This window comes from Mus musculus, chromosome 1, assembly GCF_000001635.26.
Source record: "Mus musculus strain C57BL/6J chromosome 1, GRCm38.p6 C57BL/6J".
NCBI lineage: Eukaryota > Metazoa > Chordata > Mammalia > Rodentia > Muridae > Mus > Mus musculus.
In genome coordinates, this window is record NC_000067.6 from 136982400 (window position 1) to 137002389 (window position 19990).

Genomic DNA, 19990 nt, shown 5'->3' on the forward strand with positions numbered 1-19990 from the left:
AGCTGAGGTTGCCCCCCTTTTTTTTTTTCTTTGTTTTGTTTTTTTCGAGACAGGATTTCTCTGTGTAGCCCTGGCTGTCCTGGAACTCACTCTGTAGACCAGGCTGGCCTGGAACTCAGAAATCCACCTGCCTCTGCCTCCCCAGTGCTGGGATTAAAGGCGTGCGGCATCACTGCCCGGCTGGTTACCCTGGATCCTAATGCTTCCACCTCCCCAGTGTTGTGATACAAGCATGCACCACAACACCTGGCTTCCTTTATATTCTTAATTGAGCAACAAATCAACTGGGAGTCTGGAGTGTGTGTGTGTGTGTGTGTGTGTGTGTGTGTGTGTGTGTGTGTCTAGGAAGCTGCACAGTCCTGGTTATGTCTGAGTACTAATTAATTTTATTGGTTTGTTTTACCATTGTAACAGCAAAGAGTCTATTATCCTTTGCAGGCAGAATAAATGCACCGTCCCACACCTGACAGGCTTTAAATAATCCTTTCCAGACTGTATCATAGCACCATCCTGCCTATTTTATATACTCATTTGAGTGGTGATTAATATAAAAATGTTTATGTAAATAAAACCCAGGATAAACAAACAAACAAACAAAGACTATTAGTTCTGTTGGGATGGTGACACGGTCAGGACCACACATGCAACACTCACTGTCCTTAAGTCTCCTGTGAGGCCATCTGGACCTCCACAATTTCCATTCTAAGTGGACTTTAATCTCCACATTTTGCTTTGAGTCACTTGAACTCAAAGCTTGGTGCATTCTTTTTCTTTAGTGTTAGGATACACTTCCTATAGATTAATTATTTTTTCTGAACCTATCTATTGCCAGTTTCACCTACTGGCCCCAATTTTCAGGTCAGGAAATAGAAACACAGCTGAGTTTGAGCTCTAGGCTCCATGCAGGAGCCAGGAGTCAGCAAAAGCTCACTCCCCGTTCCTATCCTGCCTTCTGCTCACTCATGAGGCAGGGCCTGGGTAATTGCTTTTAGAGTAAAAATCACTGAGTCACAAAAATACAAACTGCTTTTGAGTCACTATTTAATTGGCTTTGTCCATGTTGGGAGAGTCTTACTTGGCCCTCACTGAGCAGTTTGTCGTAGGATGCACCCATTTGTTATCATTTTGTACTATTCTTTGTTATTCTCTGTTTAAAACTGAATTCCTTAAGAAAGATTATGCTTTTTGGTAAGTCTCTGAAGCAAAGGGTCCATTACCAGTAGTGTTTTGTAGTCTCTGTACATATGGGCTTTACACATAACATACTTCCACTCCAACTGAGCTGCTCTCACTTGTAATTTGGAAATCTATGGAAGTTTTGGAATATTTCTCCTGAGTGTTAGTCTATAAGTCGTTAAAGCAAAGCCTCTACCTGGTTAGGATTACAGTTACAACAAACAAACAAACACCCTCCCCACCAGCCCCCCAAACCCTTTAAAGTCAAGAGATAAGGAAAGTCTTTTGGTTCCTCCTCCGTTTTTCTCCACCCATCCTTAATGCCCATTTTAGGAGTTATTTCTTTCCACTGGTGCTTAGAAGTCAAGGGCACAGAGTACCAGCCCCTTACACTTTTGAGTCTGTCCACAATGCTCCAATGGCAGATTTTTCTGGGCAGTCATCTGTCGATGGTTTCCTGCATTAAAGTACTTACAGTACTATTCATTTTGAAAATGGTGAACATGGACATTTCTTGGTTATTGCCATATCCCACATATGTTTCAGGAGTGTTAACTTATTGATCTTCAGGATGCCACAATACCCCTGTGAGGTAAGGAGCAGACTGGTTTACGCTGTGGTAAGATTAAAGCTCAAGGATGTTCAATAACTTGGTTCAGACAGCACAGATGGTGGGGATCGTGAGGCCGTCTGCGAGCCCGGTGGATGCTAAGGCTGGAGCTACATGTGTGTGTTGCCTAATTTTATGTCAGTTTGACACAAGCTGTAGAGATGAGGGAACCTCCGTTGTTGAGAAAATAACTCCCAAAGCTGGGCTGTAGGCAGGTCAGTAGAGCATCTTCTTAATTAGTGATTGATGGGAGAGGGGGCAGCCCATTGTGGGTGGGGCATCCCTGGTCTGCTGGTTCTGAGTTCTATAAGAAAGCAGGTTGGGGGAGCCATGAGGAGCGAGCCAGTAAGCAGCACTCCTCCATGACCTCTGTGCCAGCTCCTGCTTGACTTTCTTTCTTTCTTTTTTTTAGGTTTTTCGAGACAGGGTTTCTCTGTGTAGCCCTGGCTGTCCTGGAACTCACTCTGTAGACCAGGCTGGCCTGGAACTCAGCAATCTGCCTGCCTCTGCCTCCCAAGTGCTGGGATTAAAGGCGTGCGCCACCACACCCGGCTTGACTTCCTGTCTTAACCTCCTTTGATGATGAACTGTCACATGGAAGCTTAAGGCAAATAGGCCCTTTCCTCCCTAAATTGTTTTGGTCCTGTGTTTCATCACAGTGACAGAAAGCCTGACTTAAGACAACCTGCTAGAATGTTTGGGTCCAGCATTAAGAACAGTGGCAACCAGGAGGTGGTGGCACACGCCTTTAATCCCAGCACTTGGGAGGCAGAGGCAGGCTCGGATTTCTGAGTTCAAGGCCAGCCTGGTCTTTACAGTGAGTTCCAGGACAGCCAGGGCTACACAGAGAAACCCTGTCTCAAAAAACAAAAAACAAACCAAGAAAAAAAAAAAAAAAGAGGAGGAAAGCAGAAATAAGAGATACTGACATGGGCAGTTGTGCACAGCCTTGATCGCAGCACTTAGAAGGCTAGCCCACCCTGCAGGTCAACTTCACACACAGCCAAGGCTACTCAGAGAAACCTTCTTGGAAAACCATGAGCCATGTAGTTGGTAAGAGAAAAACCAGATTTTTCTAGAAACACACACACAGACAGAGTCTCTCTCTTTTCCTTCCTTCCTTCCTTCCTTCCTTCCTTCCTTCCTTCCTTCCTTCCTTCCTTCCTTCCTCCCTCCCTCCCTCCCTCCCTCTCCCCCGTCTCTCTCTCTCTTTCTTTCTTTCTTTCTTTCTTTCTTTCTTTCTTTCTTTCTTTCTTTCTTTCTTTCTTTCTTTCTTTTGTTTTTGCATCTTTTCTTCCTTCTTTCCTTCCTTCTTTTCTTCCTTCCTCCTCTTCCTTTTCCTCCGCCTTCCCCTCTTCTTCTCTTCCTTCTCCTCCTAGGAGGGTCTCATGTATCCCAGGCTGGCCTTGGATCTGCTATGTAGCCAAGGATGGTCTTGAACTCCTGATCCTCCACAGTGCTTTAGTTCCCTATGCAGAGACATGGGGTCTGGGTGGTTCCCAGGGATCCATGGCCTCCATGTGGCTGCCCAGCATCAGCATCAGCATCAGCGCTGGGGTGAGCTCCTATGCTGTGGACTTTCTGCAGCATGAGTGTAGAATGTCCTTTAGAACCAGAATGGCAGAAAGGCCTTTATTTCAGGGAAAAGGATTTGCTTTAGTTAGCCACACCCTCAGAAAATAATTCATCTTGGCTCTGTTGGGTGGGTGTGGCTTTTAGGAATGGAATTATTTCTGACTGATTTTTGGTTCTGGGTTTTTGAGTTAAGATATTAGACTATAGCCAACGCTGGAAAGATGGCCTGGAATTCACTGTGTAGCCTTATTGTGGAATCAAATTCATAGTGATGCTCTGGCCTCTACCTCTACGTGCTGGGATCATAGACACAAGCAATTAAGCCTGGTGTCACCTCTTTTTCTTGCTTAAGTCTTAGTTCATCAGACGGTTCTGTATCAGTGACATCAAGTGGTGCCTTTACCCTCACCCATTCAGATAGCCATATTTGTGCCTGGGGTTGGGGGTTAAGGAGGAACCTTGGAGGAGCCTGTTATTTGGAGGTTTTTGCACTTGGGTTGTAAAGTTTGGGACATTGGTACCTGCAGATTAGAGTGAGCCAGCTCTCACTGGACTTCTGTTATTTACAGCCACAGAACAGCATTCAGCAGCTTTGCTCTTTTTTGTTTGTTTGTTTGTTTGTTTGTTTGTTTTTTTGAGACAGGGTTTCTCTGTGTAGCCCTGGCTGTCCTAGAACTCACTTTGTAGGCCAGGCTAGCCTCGAACTCAGAAATCCACCTGCCTCTGCCTCCCAAGTGCTGGGATTAAAGGCGTGCCACTGCCTGGCTAACTTTGCCTTTTGCATCATAGTTTCAACCAACCTCTGACTCAAAATATTTTAAACATTGATTCTGTATTAAACATATCAAATTTTCTTCTCGGCACTTGGTTTATACAACATTTACAGCATTAGGTATTAAAGTATCTAGTGATAATCTAAAGCACATGGGAGAATGTACAATAGATCACACATAAACACTGTCGTGTTTTATATAAGACTTGATGGTTTTGATGCTCATAGGGGGTTCGGGAATCCACCCTTTGCAGAAACTGGGGAGCAGCCACATTGCGCTAGTGCACCTCAGTTTCTAATGATAACATCACAAGAGAATAAAGTTGCATCGCATAGACCTGCCTGCCACTAGAAGCCACACATTAATGAGTTGATAGTCATGAGTAAATGTATACAATTTCAAAAAAAAAATATGTGTCTGTAGATTGCACACACAGTTACCTCCATAGTGAAACTTAGAGCCCAGGGATAACAACCAAATATGTTTTTAATATATGTTTTAAAAATACATTTGTTGGGTAGGGAAGTGGGGTGGGGGAGGGTATGGGGGACTTTTGGGATAGCATTGGAAATGTAATTGAGGAAAATACGTAATAAAAAATATTAAAAATAAAAAAAATACATTTGTATCCAGCCTTGCCTCCTCTTTCCTCCTCCGTGCATAGGACAGCATCCTCTGCATGTACATCCTGCATGTGTGTGTGGTCCTCCCAGGACCAGCCTTGCCCTGTAAGAGCCATTGGTGAAGCCGGAAGACCATCAACATGAGTGGGTATGAGGGACATCAGGAGAGACTCTGGAGGAAGCAGCAGCTGGGAGAGGCAGGCAGCAACTGGAGGCCTTTCCCTCTCTGGGTTTTGCCATGGGATTGAGCCCTCATGTCCCAGCTCATCCCCATATCTCCTGGGCCACTGAGGTAGAAAGCAAGTAATTGCTTCGCTTTTGGTTCTGTTGCAGATCCCCGTTCCCCACCTGCTAGGGGAGCTTTGAGAAGAAGAAGCCATCTTCCCAATTTTATTAACACACATTTAATGAGCACAGATATCCAGATCCTAATCTGAACATAGTTCTTTTGAGGATGATAATGCTGTCACTCCTGAGTAGTACCTCCATTGTTCCTGAGTGAAACATAAGGCATATGGTAGTTTGAACTGGGCTCAGCTGTGAATTGTGATCACCAAAAATAACAGTGGCTTCAAATTGGAAATGAATTTCTTGTTTTACACAGTATGGCTAATCCAAGCCAGAGATACATAGAAACACCTGTGGTTCTTGCCTCTCATGGCTCTGTGCTTTGACTGCAGGGACCAAGACAACCCTTTGGTTTTCATGGGTCATTAGTACTCCATGTTCTCCACAGAAGACTCAGGGGATATCTCATGGCTCCACCCTGTGAGGTGCGCACATGACTTCTGCTTGCATCCAACTAGCCAGATATTATTTTAATAGTCACATGACAGTAAAGGTGGCTAGGAAGTCCAGTTACTTTAATGGCTGCTTATCTTGTTAAAGACCAGGATTTTATTCCAATGAAAGGACAACAGGAATGTCTAGGATTTTATTCAAATGAAAGGACATGTCTGGAGATATTCACAGTGCTTGATGTACTGGGCCAAGGCTGAGAGCATTGCTAGCAGGAGAGATAAAATTATAGTTTTATGAACATTGGATTTCTTCAGAGGACATTTTAAATCTATGCCAATCTCAGGGAAACCGGTGTCCTAACTGAAGTATGTGGCTGAGGTGTGGTTTGCTAGTGAGACAGAGATAAGCAAATTAGTAATACAAATTTAATACTACAATTAGCTCCAGGTCTGGAGAAATGGCTCAGAGGTTAAGAGCACTGGCTGCTCTTCCAAAGGACCCTGGTTTGGTTCTCATCACATACATGAAGGCTCACAACCATTGTGTAACTACAGTCCCAGAAGATACACCGCCCCCTTCTGGCCTCTAAGAGCGCTGCCTGTGGGGTGGTACACAGCCATATATGGAAGTAAGATGGCCCACTCAGACATGTATTATTTCAACTTAGTTTTTTTTTTCTCAGTCATTCTCATGACAGGTGCTTCACTAGCTCAGTCAGTAGTTATGGCTGTACATAGTCTGGACCTAGAACATTTCTGCCACTGAAGAAAGTTCAGCTGCCTGCACTCCTGAAAGCCAAGAAGTAGCTGACAACACACTGTGTCCCTCTGGAAATTAGTATTATTACCCAACATATTATATTAAAATATTGGGTGCAAGAGATGACTCGGTAGTTAGGACCACTGCTGTTCTTCCTGAGGCAAGTTCCCAACGCCCACATCAGGTGGTTTACAACTGCCTTTAACTCGAATTCCGGGAAGATCTGATCTCTCAGGCCTCCTCTGGCCCCAGTTATCATGTCTGCATAACCATACTCAGAGTCACAGGTACTCATAATTAAAACTGAGAACATACGCCTTTAAAAAATACTACAGGGCTGGGGATATAGCTCAGGAATACACCATTAGCTTTGGTTGAACAATGCCCTGATCCATTAAGGGGCAGTGTAGCACATATTTCTAATCAGATTCCAGCACTCAGGAATCTAAGACAGGAGGGTTGGAAATTCAAGAGCTGCTTGGAATGCACAGTGAGATCTTGTCTAAAAAGAACTGTCTGAGGATGGTGGTGGGCACCATCCTCCAAGGACTTCAGAGGTAAAGGCAGGAGGCTTTCTGTGAGTTGGAGGCCAAGTCTATCAAGTTCCAGGCTATATAAGACAGTCTCAAAACAAATCAATAAGAACTAAATGGTCAGCTGCATGGTGGTGGCGCACACCTTTAACCCTAGCGAGAGGGAGGCAGAAGCAGGCAGATCTCTGTGAGTTCAAGGCCAGCCTGCTCTGCAGGATGAGTTCCAGGACAGCCAGGACTACAGAGAAAGTGTTTTGTAAGAAGCTCACTCTGCTGCTTTCCAGAGTCGTTTAGGTTTTCAGTGTTCTCCAGCTTCCCAACCATCGGTCCATTCTTTGAGCTCTCTGTATAGCAGGTCCTTGAGTGTATGGAGAGCTAGAGTCATCTTCCTGAAGAACCAAATTCTGGCATAGTGACCCGAGCTCTAATGTAAGGGGGTGAGGTCAGTAGCTACCATTTCTAAAGTCTCAGTTTCTTTATCTGTAAAACAAGAATGAGAACAGACTCTCTTATATTGATCATTGAGATGAAATAAACACCAGATGTTTTGGTTTCAGATACCACACACACACACACACACACACACACACACACACCCTTCCCCCACCTCCCCACCCCCACCTCCCTCCACCCCACCCTCCCCAGGCAAGGGAGGGAGGTGCATATTTTACATATCAGAGCAGACCTGGCCTCCAGGTTCTCCCAGCATCCCTTAGTCCCTCAACTTTCCCCAGAGTCTCTTCCTTAAACAATTCAGAAGTTTTGGTCTTTACCGCTTCTTCTCTTTTTCTCTTCTCTCCATATGATCACACCCTTTCTCTCTTTGTCATCCTCCTCCCCCTTCTCTTCCCGGTGGTGACTTCCCTGGGGCCAGTGAACTCATCTGAGAGCAACTTCCCAGTAAACCTACATTTAATATCACCTATAGCACGTCTAGTGCCTAGCATGTGGCCGTTTTGCTTTTACTGTCATGATCAGAATTGTTATTTTCAAAATTACTGTGAATATATTTCTTTGGGGCTTGGGTTCCAAGGAAAGTCAGAAAACCTGCTAGACAAATTCTAAAAGAGCTATAGCCCTTTGAACATATTTCTTTGGGTACTTATCATGTTCTTTTGTATTTTCACCTTTTTTTTTTTCAGGGTGAATTAATTTTCAGTGCTGAGAATCAAACCCAGAACTTCCAGCATGCCAGACAAGCATCCTATCATCTGATTACAACCCATCCCCAGTTTGTTTGTTTGTTTTCCTTTCTTTGGTCTTTTGAGATAGGAATGCGTTGGAACTCACAGTGTAGATAAGGCATGCTGATGACTTTGGAACTGAACTTGAGTGATTCTCCTACTTCTACCTCTGAATGGCTGACTTATCTGTTCTGTACTGCTAGCTCAGCTTTATTCCTGTTTATGTAGAGATGGGTTCTCCCAGAGATCCACCTGCCTCTACCTGCCAAGGGCTAGGATTAAAAGCCTGCTTCACCACACCTGCTGTTTTCTATTTATTGTTAAGGACCTGAAAACTAATTAATCCTTTTTACATGTCTGATTAAAAAAAAAGATTTATTTATTATTATACATAAGTACACACCAGAAGAGGGCATTAGATCTCATTATGGGTGGTTGTGAGCCACCATGTGGTTGCTGGGATTTGAACTCAGGACCTTCGGAAGAGCAGTCAATGCTCTTAACCGCTGAGCCATCTTGCTAGCCCCCTATATGTCTGATTTTATGTATCAACATGAATCACTGTTTTATGTTTTTACTCCTGTCCATAGAATTATCTACTGTTGTATGTGCTTTCACAAACAACCCTGTATCTCTCTCTGAAACACAACAAAAATCAAAACATACAACAACAACAATAATAATAATAACCAAACAAACCAAGCCAACCAAACAAAGCACACAAAAATATGGAAGCCTGCCCCGGAGTGTGGCTGATAGCCAAGGTGAGACTCCATTGGGGTAAACTGATCGTTCTCTTTCCCGGAAGGATTGCAGATGGTCTCTGGGCTAGGGGTGGGGCTATCCGTCCAGGTCCCCTTCTTGGTGATGGAATTCTGTCTGGCTTGAACCTGTGCAGATCTTTGTAACCTATCAGTCTCCAGGACTTTACAGGAGCATCAGTCCTGCTGTGTCTGGAGGATGTTGCTTCCTTGGAGCCATCCACAACCTTTGGTTCTTAAATATTCCTTTCCTCTTCTGCATAGATTCCTTTCTCTTGGGGAAGAGGGAGGTGGGGAGGTACTGGGAGAAGTCGGAAAAGAATATGATCAAATATAATATATGAAAAGACCCTAAAAACCAAAAAGTGCCAGGTGGTGGTGGTACATGCCTTTAATCCCAGCACTTGGGAGGCAGAGGCAGGCAGATTTCTGAGTTCGAGGCCAGCCTGGTCTACAAAGTGAGTTCCAAGACAGCCAGGGCTATACTGAGAAACCCTATCTCAAAAAATAAACAACAAACAAACAAACAAAAAACCAAGAAGTACATACCAAAAAACCCAAAACAACAACAACAACAACAACACCCCTCTGCATAAATAGACACAACTATTATTAAACAAAAATGGCCCAGTGCTTGCCTCCAACTCTGATAACAGGATTCCCAGGGATTCCCAGGATTCACACACAGGCACACGCACACACACATACTCACATACACACAAGAGTAATAATGATAATAATAAATCGTAATGACCCTCTCAGCTGAGGGTGGCAACCCACACCTGTAATCTCTGCTAGAGGATTGCTAAAGCTACAGATGGCAGAGTGAAGGGCTGCAGAACAAACAGAGAGAGCCCTCCCCTTTCCAAGTGTTAGTGACAATTGTCCACACAACACCTTCCCACTGGGCACCTTCCTCCACCTCCCATAGTGAGTGGCAATTCAGCCGGTTCTTTAAAGTTGTTGGAACAAGGGGTGGCCTGGAATTTTCATGGTTCCTCCCGAGTCCTGCATGCTTGGCAACCATGCTCTGTGTTACAAGGTAATTGTGGAGAGTGCACGAGTTTAGTCTTACTCGAAGCTGTAAATCTTATCTTAGTAAATAAAATAAAGCTGGCTAATGATCACCAACCATATTTTCTTTTCTTCTCAGGAATGGGCTTGAAAAAGCAGGGTTTCTTTCGACAGCACTCAAACGGCTTTTAAGAAGAAAATGGCCTCTGTCAACCAAGCCAGGTCATCCTCCTTAGACAAACACACTTTTCCAATCTGGTGCTTTCGTGTTTCAATTGTTTTTCACATCTATCGAATATACCCCAAATGTATTTCTCCCAAGATGGTTTTAAAGTGGCTCACGACCTGTGGGTCATGACCCTTTTGGGGGGGGGTCACATATCAGATATTTATATTATGATCCATTAACAGCAGCAAAATTACAGCTATGAAATAGCAATGGAATAGTTTTATGGTTGGAGGAGGGTCGCCACAACATGACGACTTGTATTAGAGGGTCACAGCCTTAGGAAGGTTGAGAACCACTGGTTTAAAAGTACTTTCTTGGGCTGGAGAGATGGCTCAGTGGTTAAGAGCACTAACTGCTCTTCTGAAGGTCCTGAGTTCAAGTCCCAGCAACCACATGGTGACTCACAACCATGCATAATGAGATCTGATGCCCTCTTCTGGTGTGTCTGAAGACAGCTACAGTGTACTTAGATATAATAATAAATAGATCTTTAAAAAAATTAAAAAAAAAAAAGTACTTTCTTTTTCATAAGAAGCAGGGATTAGCTTCATGAAAACAAGCCAGTGCAGACTGGTTCCATTGCAGCCCAGATGTTCAAAATCTGCCTGCCATACACAACTCCAACATTTTAAAACTTGTCCGTCATCTACAGTTGCAATTATTGGTCTGTGAGACTTAGTGAAGCCGTTTAGGTGTATGTAGATCCAGGGGAAGGCTGGCAATGTTAGCTCTGGGTGACTCAGTTACCTAGTGCTAGAAACTCCGCTGAGAAACTGCCTTGGTGGTAAGTCTGGATCAGCAGGAACGGACTGAGAGACCCAGTTTATGATTCTGTTCTAGTCACTGAAATATTAAGAGATGAACTTTAAAGTCTTCTGGGCTTTGCTTTTGGTAGAAATGCCATAGATCCAGGTAGGTGTAAAGTCATCAGAGATCTGTGTCTTTTCAGTGGCACACACATTCCCTGGAGGGGACAAGAGAGCCATTGTGTTTTAGGTGTTTACAACTCAGCGAAGGAGGCAAGACCTGTGCATATGAAAATTTAACTAGCAGTAAAATCCAGTATCCAAACAGGGCCAAATGATGGAGTTGTCACTGAGGGCTCAAAGGGCAAGGCAGCAGTCTGTTCATGGAGGGAAGGCAACCTTATGTGTTGCAGGATTCAGCGGCAGCTTGGGTGGAGGCGACTGGTTTGGAAGGATGGATGAGTGAAGAGGGAGAAAGAATGGGAGTGAGAAGGAGCCTACAGACAGACTGAGGGACTGGAAAGAACAGAATGTACAGGAGAAAGTGATTAGATAAGGCAGGCTGGAGAAGACTGGACGGGGAAACTGTGAGTGTGACTCTGCATAGCCTCCGATGCTGGCTGAGCAGCTGCTAAGTACCAGAAGGCGACGTGCACATTCTGTCACTCACCTCACCCAAAGCTCTTTCAATCTGATCACCAAGTTTCACTGGAGCTATGTTGGAGTTTCCCCATTACATTTCTTCTGTTGTTGGCTCTCCTAAGAACCAGGATGGAAGCACAGAGCCTTGTACGGACCATGAGACTGTTCTGTAAGTCATTACGTGTTTGTTCTAATCCACGGATTGTACAAGTGTGGACTCAAGTCTGTGAACTCTGGTTGAAGATGCTGGGTCAGGTGACTTCAGTGGACCACCAGGGTAGGACATTTGGTAACTGAGGGGAGAGTGCCGTGTCTTCTGATAAATGATAAACTAGCTTGGAGAGGTGGCTCAGTAGTTAAGAGCACTGGCTGTTCTTTCAGAGGACCCAGGTTCAATTCCTAGCAACCACATAGCAGCTCACAACTGTCTGTTACTCCAAGATCCAACACTCTCACACAGACATACACACAGGCAAAACACCAATGCACATAAGTAAAAACAAATAGATAAATTATTTTTAATCAAAAATAAATGATAAAGTATAGAAAGACAAGAACTTTGAGATCTCATTTATATGTAGAATAATACATTTTTTAAAAAAGGCAAAGCAAAACAATACAAAAACATGGTCTCAAAGAGGTTCAGGGTAGAACAGTGGGTGCCAGAAGCTGGGGAGAGCAGGAGGAAGGGAATACTCTTAAACTCTGAGTTTCCAGCCCTGAGTACCACCACCTGGGATTGAAGAGATGTCTCAGTGGTTAAAGGCAGTGGCTGCTCTTCCAGAGGACCCGTATTTGACTCCTAGCTCCCACATGGTGTCTCATAACTGTCTCTAACTCTAGTTCCAGAAAATCTGAAGGCCTCTTCTGACCCAAGGCACCAGAAACAGTCATGCAATTGGTAGGACATACATAGTGTCCTTTTATTTGTTTATTTTTGATTTTTTGAGACAGGGTTTCTCTATGAGGCTTTGGCTGTGCCAGGGCTTGCTCTGTAGTCCAGGCTGGCCTCGAATTCACAGAGATCCTCCTTCCTCTGCCTCTCAAGTGCTGAGATTAAAGCAATGGGCCACCAATTACCTGACTCACAGAAAATAATCTTAAAAAAGAAACAAAACAAACTAATGCTTACTTATCCATTAATCTGACATGCCAAACTGTTGAATAAGGGCGAAGAAAGATCCCTTGCCTATTCTCCATAGGGTTAAAAATGAAGTGTTTAAATTTACAAATAAATTTAATTTTACTTGAGATGATCATGGTTAGCACACACCTTTAATCTCAGCATTCAGGAGGCAGAGGCAGGGGGATTGCTGTGAGTTTCTGGGACAATCTGGTCTGCATGGTGTCTTCCAGGCCAGCCAGAGCTACAAGAAAACAAACCAAAAGAATAGTTATTTGAGACAAATTCAAACTCACAAACAAAACAACCAGAGGATTAGCAGATGGCTGCCCATCAGAGTTAGAACAGGTTTATGGGTAGGTAATGTAACTGAGCTAACCATTAGAGCTGCCTGGGGCTGAGTACCGGTTAGCTTCTGAGCAACAGGAACATACTCTGAAATGGAACAGTTTCATTCAGCCCAAGTGGTACCACATTGGTTTGGGGTGTTGAGCCAAGTGCTTTAACACAATCCAACTCAATAGTGACCTACAAATTCTACTTAAAGGTGGAAAGCATCCTTTATAGGCAGATTTATACATCTAAAGTCAAGAATCGAGGAACTTCAAAGGTTAAATTTTTTTTTTTGAAATAGATATATTTTTAACACATTTTTAAACTTTAATATTAAAGGCAAATATATTCTTCCACATAATCCAGTAAATATCTCAGTCACAGACTAAATATTAGCTAAAATATTCCTTAGACTTGCTGATGCATAATTTGAACAAAAGTAACATCTAATTTGTAACTGCTGAAGTTTTTTTTTTTTAAGATTTATTTATTTATTTGGTTATTTAATTTATATGAGTACAGTGTCACTGTCTTTAGACACCCCAGAAGAGGACCTCAGATCCCACTACAGAGGGTTGTGAGCCACCATGTGGTTGCTGGGAATTGAACTCAGGACCTCTGAAAGAGCAGGCAGTGCTCTTAACCGCTGAGCCATCTCTCCAGCCCCGTAACTGCTGAAGTTTATCACAAATATGCACATTAAATACATTTAGTAGCCAGACGTGGTGGCATACACCTTTAATCCCAGCACTTGGGAGGTAGAGGTAGGCAGATTTCTGAGTTCGAGGCCAGCCTGGTCTACAAAGTGAGTTCCAGGACAGCCAGAGCTATACAGAGAAACTCTGTCTCAAAAAAAAAAAAAAAAAAAAAAAAAGAAAGAAAGAAAGAAAAGAAAAAAATACATTTAGTGAATCTTACAGACATATAACATATAAACTTATGCTATCATTTATATAATTCTCATTGTTTTTCTTTTTTTTATTGGATATTTTCATTATTTACATTTCAAATGTTAGCCCCTTTTCCGGTTTCCCTCCCTCCGGGAAACCCTCTATCCCATCCCTCCCCCCTCTGCTTCTATGAGAGTGTTTCTCCACTCACCCACCCACTCCCACCTCTCCACCCTCCATTTCTCTACACTGGGGCATCTATCTAGCCTTCATAAGACCAAGGACCTCTCCTTCCATGATGCCTGACAAGGTCATTCTCTGCTACATATGCAGCTGGAGCCATGTGTACTGCTTGGTTGGTGGCTTAGTCCCTGGGAGCTCTGGTTGGTTGATATTGTTGTTCTTCCTATGGGGTTGCAAACTCCTTCAGCTCCTTCCGTCCTTTCCTAGCTCCTCTATTGGGGACCCTGCGCTCAGTCCAATGGTTGGCTGCAAGCATCCACCTCAGTATTTGTAAGGCTGTGACAGAGCCTCTCAGGAGACAGCTATATCAAGCTTCTGTCAGCAAGCACTTGTTGGCATCCACAATAGTGTCTGGGTTTGGTAACTGTGTATGGGGTGGATTCCCAGGTAGAACAATCTCTGGATGGCCTTTCCTTCAGTCTCTGCTGTACATTTTGTCTCCATATTTACTCCTGTGAGTATTTTGTTTCCCTTTCTAGGAAGGACCAAAGCACCTACACTTTGGTCTTCCTTCTTCTTGAGCTTCCTGTGGTCTGTGAATTATAGTATTCTGAGCTTGAAATAGATCTTTAAAGTGAGTTGTTTGCATCTGAATTCTCTGGATAACCGCCATCAGCTTGCTTTTGACTTTTATTGTGGGGGCCACTGGGAAATGCTCTTCAGGCTTTAGGTAGTGTAGACTACCTCTTTAACAATTCAGATGTTTGCTCTTTTGATGATAAAACTTTATTAGACACCTACTGCAGGCCAGGCACTATATGGATCCTGGTTGTAAAATGGAGGGTCAGGCAGTCTGGTTGCTTACCTTCACAGACCCTGTGTTCAAGTGGGAAAGAGTAAGGCTGAGTAACAAAGGTGGTTTCAGAGTCACAGGTGCAGGCACTTTGTCATAGGTGTCACTGCAGAAGGCAGCGGACAGCTGGTTAGAAGTAGTCCCGGAAGGTGAGAGCTTCCCTGAGAAGCTGCTGCGATTTAACTATCTGGAGAAAGTAGGTTTTGGGCAGAGAGCAGCAAATGCTACGAATCTGAGGTCAAGATCAAGGCCCTGGTAATCTCTGCTTTACAGAAAATTTCTCTCTGTGTGTGTGTGTGTGTGTGTGTGTGTGTGTGTGTGTGTGTGTATGTGTGTGTATGTGTGTGTATGTGTGTGTGTGTGTGTGTGTATGTGTGTGTATGTGTGTGCATGCTTTTGTGTATGTATGTACATGTGTATGTGCCTGTCTGTGTGTTTGTGTGTGTGTGTATACATGCCCGCACCTGTTTATGTGCACACACAATATAAACTTATGTATGTATATACATGTGACTGTCTGTGTGTGTGTGTGTGCGTGCACGTGTGTGTGAGTGACCTGGGGGCCGGGGTTACCTAAGGAGGAGATTTGATGGGTAATTTCAGTCACAGCCCTAGAGGATGAGAGCTTTGCCTTCCTCTCCATTTCCCTGCCTAGATGTCATTCTCTCTAAGGAGATCTTGGGAGGGGAAGCTTTTAAGAGGCCTGTCAACCTTAAAGAGCCCATTTTGATTTTCCCTGAGCGAGCTAATGCTCCACATGTGTGGCCGCAGGGATAAACGAGGTAGTCAGTTATTGATTTTTGCAGTGGCACCTTTTTTCCCTTCCCTTTTAAGTACCAGCAAACTCCAGTTCTGACTATTTCCCACCGGCAGACCCCTGGAGAAGAAAGCTTTGTGAAGACTCTACCTTCCAGCAGCAGTCAAGTGTGCCAGCAAGCTCACTTTCTCCACTGAGTCATTGAAAAAACAAAGACCAGTCAACAAAGAAAAAAAAATCCCAGCTACTGGGGAGGTCAAGGCAGGAGAATGGCGAGTTCCAGGAGAGCCTGGACTTCCTAGCAACACCATGTATCTATTTATCTTCCTAATTTTGTTTTCATTATTTATTGAGACATACTCTTACTATATAGCTTGAACTGACTTCAGATTCACTCTATAAGAATATCTATTGTTTTAATTAATATGAATCTCATATCTTTTTTAAAAAAGATTATTTATTTCATGTATATAAGTACACTGTAGCTGTCTTCATACACACCAGAAGAGGGCATCAGATCCCATTACAGATGGTTGTGAGCTATCATTACAATGTGGTTGCTAGGAATTGAACTCAGGACCACTGGAAGAGCACTTAACCACTGAGCCATCTCTCCAGCCCATATTATCTATTTTTTTTAATTAGATATTTTCTTTATTTACATTTCAAATGTTATCCCCTTTCCTAGTTTCCCCTTCGAAAATCCCCTACTCCCTCCCCATCCCCCTGCTCCCCAACCCACCCACTCCCATTTATCTATTTTTTTTTTTTTTTTTTTTTTTTTTTTATATTAGAAGGAGGAATAGTAAGGGACTGAAGCTGTAGTTCAGTGGTAGAACACTTGCCTAGACTGAGTTCATTCTCCAGTCAGCCAGGCTCTCTTTTGATAGCTTTCCCACTTCTGCCCCAAGGCCTCACCCCGGGGATAATTGTTATCCTAGATCTGCTCCACATTGATCATTCTTGATGGTCCTTGAGTTGGAAATTGCTTATTTAAAATTGTATTTACTTATTACGTATGAGTGTGTAGTCTGAATGTGTGTATGTGTACTATGTGTCTACCTGGTGTCTGTGGAGGTCAGAAGAGGGCATCTGGTCCCCCTTGAACTGGAGTTACTATGTGGGTATTGGGACCTGAATAGCTGTGGGTCACTAGGTTGGTGCTTAGAACTGAAACCAGGTCCTCTGCAAGAACAAGTGCAGCTGGGTGTGGTGGCGCACACTTTTGATCCCAGCACTTGGGAGGCAGAGGCAGACGGATTTCTGAGTTCGAGGCCAGCCTTGTCTACAGAGTGAGTTCCAGGACAGCCAGGACTGTACAGAGAAACCCTGTCTTGAAAAACAAAACCAACAACAACAACAAAGAGCAACAAGTGCACTTAACTGATGAACTATCTCTTTAGTTTCACCTTAGTCATTCATGCAGAGTCTGTGTCTGTTTCCACTTATATCAGCAGCATCTTTAGTGCCTAACACTTCCTCCATCTCCATCCAGGAGTGCTTATTCACAACCATAACCCCAGCATCCAGGAGGCTGGGAGTGAGGCTTGGGCAGAGTTCAAGGCCTTCTTGGACTACATAGTGAGATCTTGTCTCAAAAATGGGCTGGGGATATAGTTCACTGGTAGACTATCTGCAAGTACTAGGCCCTAGATTTGATCTTTAGCATCACTAGAAGAAAATAAAGGGAAAAGGCCCACAATCAAGTGAATGCTAACTGGATAAGCCAGAGGAAAAGACTCTATCCGATGTCCTTTCAATAAACCCTCTAATGAGTTTCTCCTTTGGGAAATTAGCCACTCTTCTGAGAGAGTCTGGCAGATGCCTCAAGATGGCCACCGTGGATCTTTATCTGGTGTTCCTACAAAATGACAAATGAGCCCTTGCTAAAAATATGTTCTTCGTTTCGTATTGAGACCGAGTGACACCAGCAAGTCAGGAGTGGATGAACACATATTCTCCTCTTGGGTGTCTAATTGACTAGAATCCTCAATTTTAGTGTTATTTTAGTTTTAAAAGACTTATTTCATTTATTTTTATTTATTTCATTTATTTTATGTGTGCAAGTGCATTATCCACAAGCATGCAATGCCTGTGGAAGCGAGCTGTCCTAGAACTGGAGTTATGAATGGTTGTCCGGTTACCATGTGGGTGCTGGGAACCTAATCCAGGTCCTCTGCAAGCGTAGCAAGTGCTCACAACTGCCATGAAACATCCCTCCAGCCCCTTAGCATGCCTTTAAAGCATCACAAATAACCTTTAGTAGCTGAGTGTGGTGGTGTATGGTTCTAATCCCAGTACTTGGGAAGTGGAAGCAGGTAGATTTTTATGAATTCAAGGCTAGCCTGGTCTACAGAGCAGTTTCCAGGACCACCAGGACTGCACAGAGAAACTCTGTCTCAATAAAGAAACAAACAGGGCTGGAGAGATGGCTCAGGTTAAGAGCACTGATGGCTCTTCTAAAGTTCTTGAGTTCAAATTTCAATAACCATATGGTGGCTCACAACCATCCATAATGAGTGAGCAGGTTGGAGAGAACAACCATCCGTAACGAGATCTGACTCCCACTTCTGGAGTGTCTAAAGACAGCTACAGTGTACTCACATATAATAAATAAATAAATCTTTTAAACAAACAAACAAATAAAATGAAAAGGAAAGAATAAAAAAGAGTGACCAATAACCCATATTAAATGTCACAGAGAAAAAGAGCATCAGAATATATGCACATATTTTTCAAAACCTACTTTAAGAAGGGTTCTCAATGCTTCAACCTTCCTGATAGCCCACCTAGCAAAGGCAGGGGAGAAAATGTCTAATAGGACAAGGGGGTTGTGGATCTGTTTAGAAGAAGTTCCTTGGGACGATTCCAATCTTCACTGTCTACCGTCTAGTCCACTTGAATCAGCAGCACCGGCCCTGCACGGCTCTGCCAATTGGCACAAGTCCAGGACACCTCCAGAAGTTCTTTGGTGAGTTCCTCTCTACAAAGTCAGTGAAGAAAGCAAGGGGAGCCAAAGCCAGAGTGTCATCAGTGAAGACCAGCAAGATGAAGCCCAGCAAGGCAAACCAATGCCAGAGGTCCATCCACTGCCTGTTGGGTTATACTTATACTCTTTCTAAACATCACATGTCCTCTCAAGCATCTGCTCCAGCAAAATACCATATGCCCTTTCCCGAGACAGCTTCCAGAAAAATACCATGTGTCTGCTCTCAGTAAAACATCCTCCATAAAACAGTTTCCAGAAAGACATCACATGACACAACCGAGTCTCCAATGAAACCAGAAATTCCCACTTCTCCAGCAGGCAGGCTAGAGTGTTGGTTTCTCCATATTTCTTAGCTCTCTTTCCTTACTGAAACTCCTTTTTTGTTTGTTTGTTTGTTTGTTTGTTTGTTTTTTGAGACAGGGTTTCTCTGTATAGCCCTGGCTTTCCTGGAACTCGCTCTATAGACCAGGCTGGCCTCAAACTCAGAAATCTGCCTGCCTCTGCCTCCCAAGTGCTGAGATTAAAGGCATGTGCCACCACCTTACTATCACTCTTAAGTCAGCTACAACCTTCCTATTTCTCTACTTGTCTCTATCCCTTCCTTGACCAGATTCTTAGACCTCATGCTTTTCAGCATGTAGAGCCCTTTCAGACTCTCAGCCTTTCTGGCTTTCAGGACCAGCCCCTCTCTCATCTCTAACCCAGCATCTTAACTGTCTGTCAAGACACTAAGGCTTAGCAACACCTTCCTTGGCAGGGCCAGTCACTCTGTGCTGTGGTGGATTTTGTTCATGACGTGTAAGAGTAACAGATTCTCACCATGTGTGTAAATTCCATAGAAAATGACATTCTACTCCAGAATGTCTACTCAGCTTTTGTATTTTTTTCCTTTTTAATTGTTTTTCACGTGTTACATTTTCCCCTATGAGAATAGGTAAAACTCTACATTGAATGGAACAAGCAAGTGCAACGCTATATTCTGGTTAGAAGCTGGCATCCTAAGGCCTTGTTGACACATAGAAAGAGCACTCACAGCAAATAGGTCTGTAAAGATGTGCCAAGAAAGTGCAAGGAAATGGCAAAAGCCAACAGGGAAGGCCAAGTTTATCACCATCATGGAGGGTGCAGTGATTAGGGAACCCCCACAAGAACACAGACAATCCTTAACAGTAGCTCTCTACATTTTCTTTGTATTTCTGCAATCTCTAAAGACCTGGTATCATGGGATCCATCCACCCCATGTGCCTTCTTGGTATGGACCATGGAAAATCAGGGAGAGTCATCCGGGGGTGCTGTTTGCTATGTCCTTCCCTGCTCCATCCACTCCCGTTCCTCTCAAGGTGTGCCTTTGTGACTGACTCAGCCTCTCTGACCTGCGCCAGAGTCCCCAGCCCTGATACCCTGTGCATGTCACCAGGGAGCTGCCAGTCAGTCAGACATAGATGACCTCACATAATACTACTTGGAGGCCTAACGGAAGCCTCTAATATGACATG

General features: G+C 43.7%; 1 pseudogene; it reads right to left on the reverse strand.

The window, feature by feature from the left end:
- Rnu7-ps3 (U7 small nuclear RNA, pseudogene 3) lies at positions 7808–7871 on the reverse strand (annotated as a pseudogene).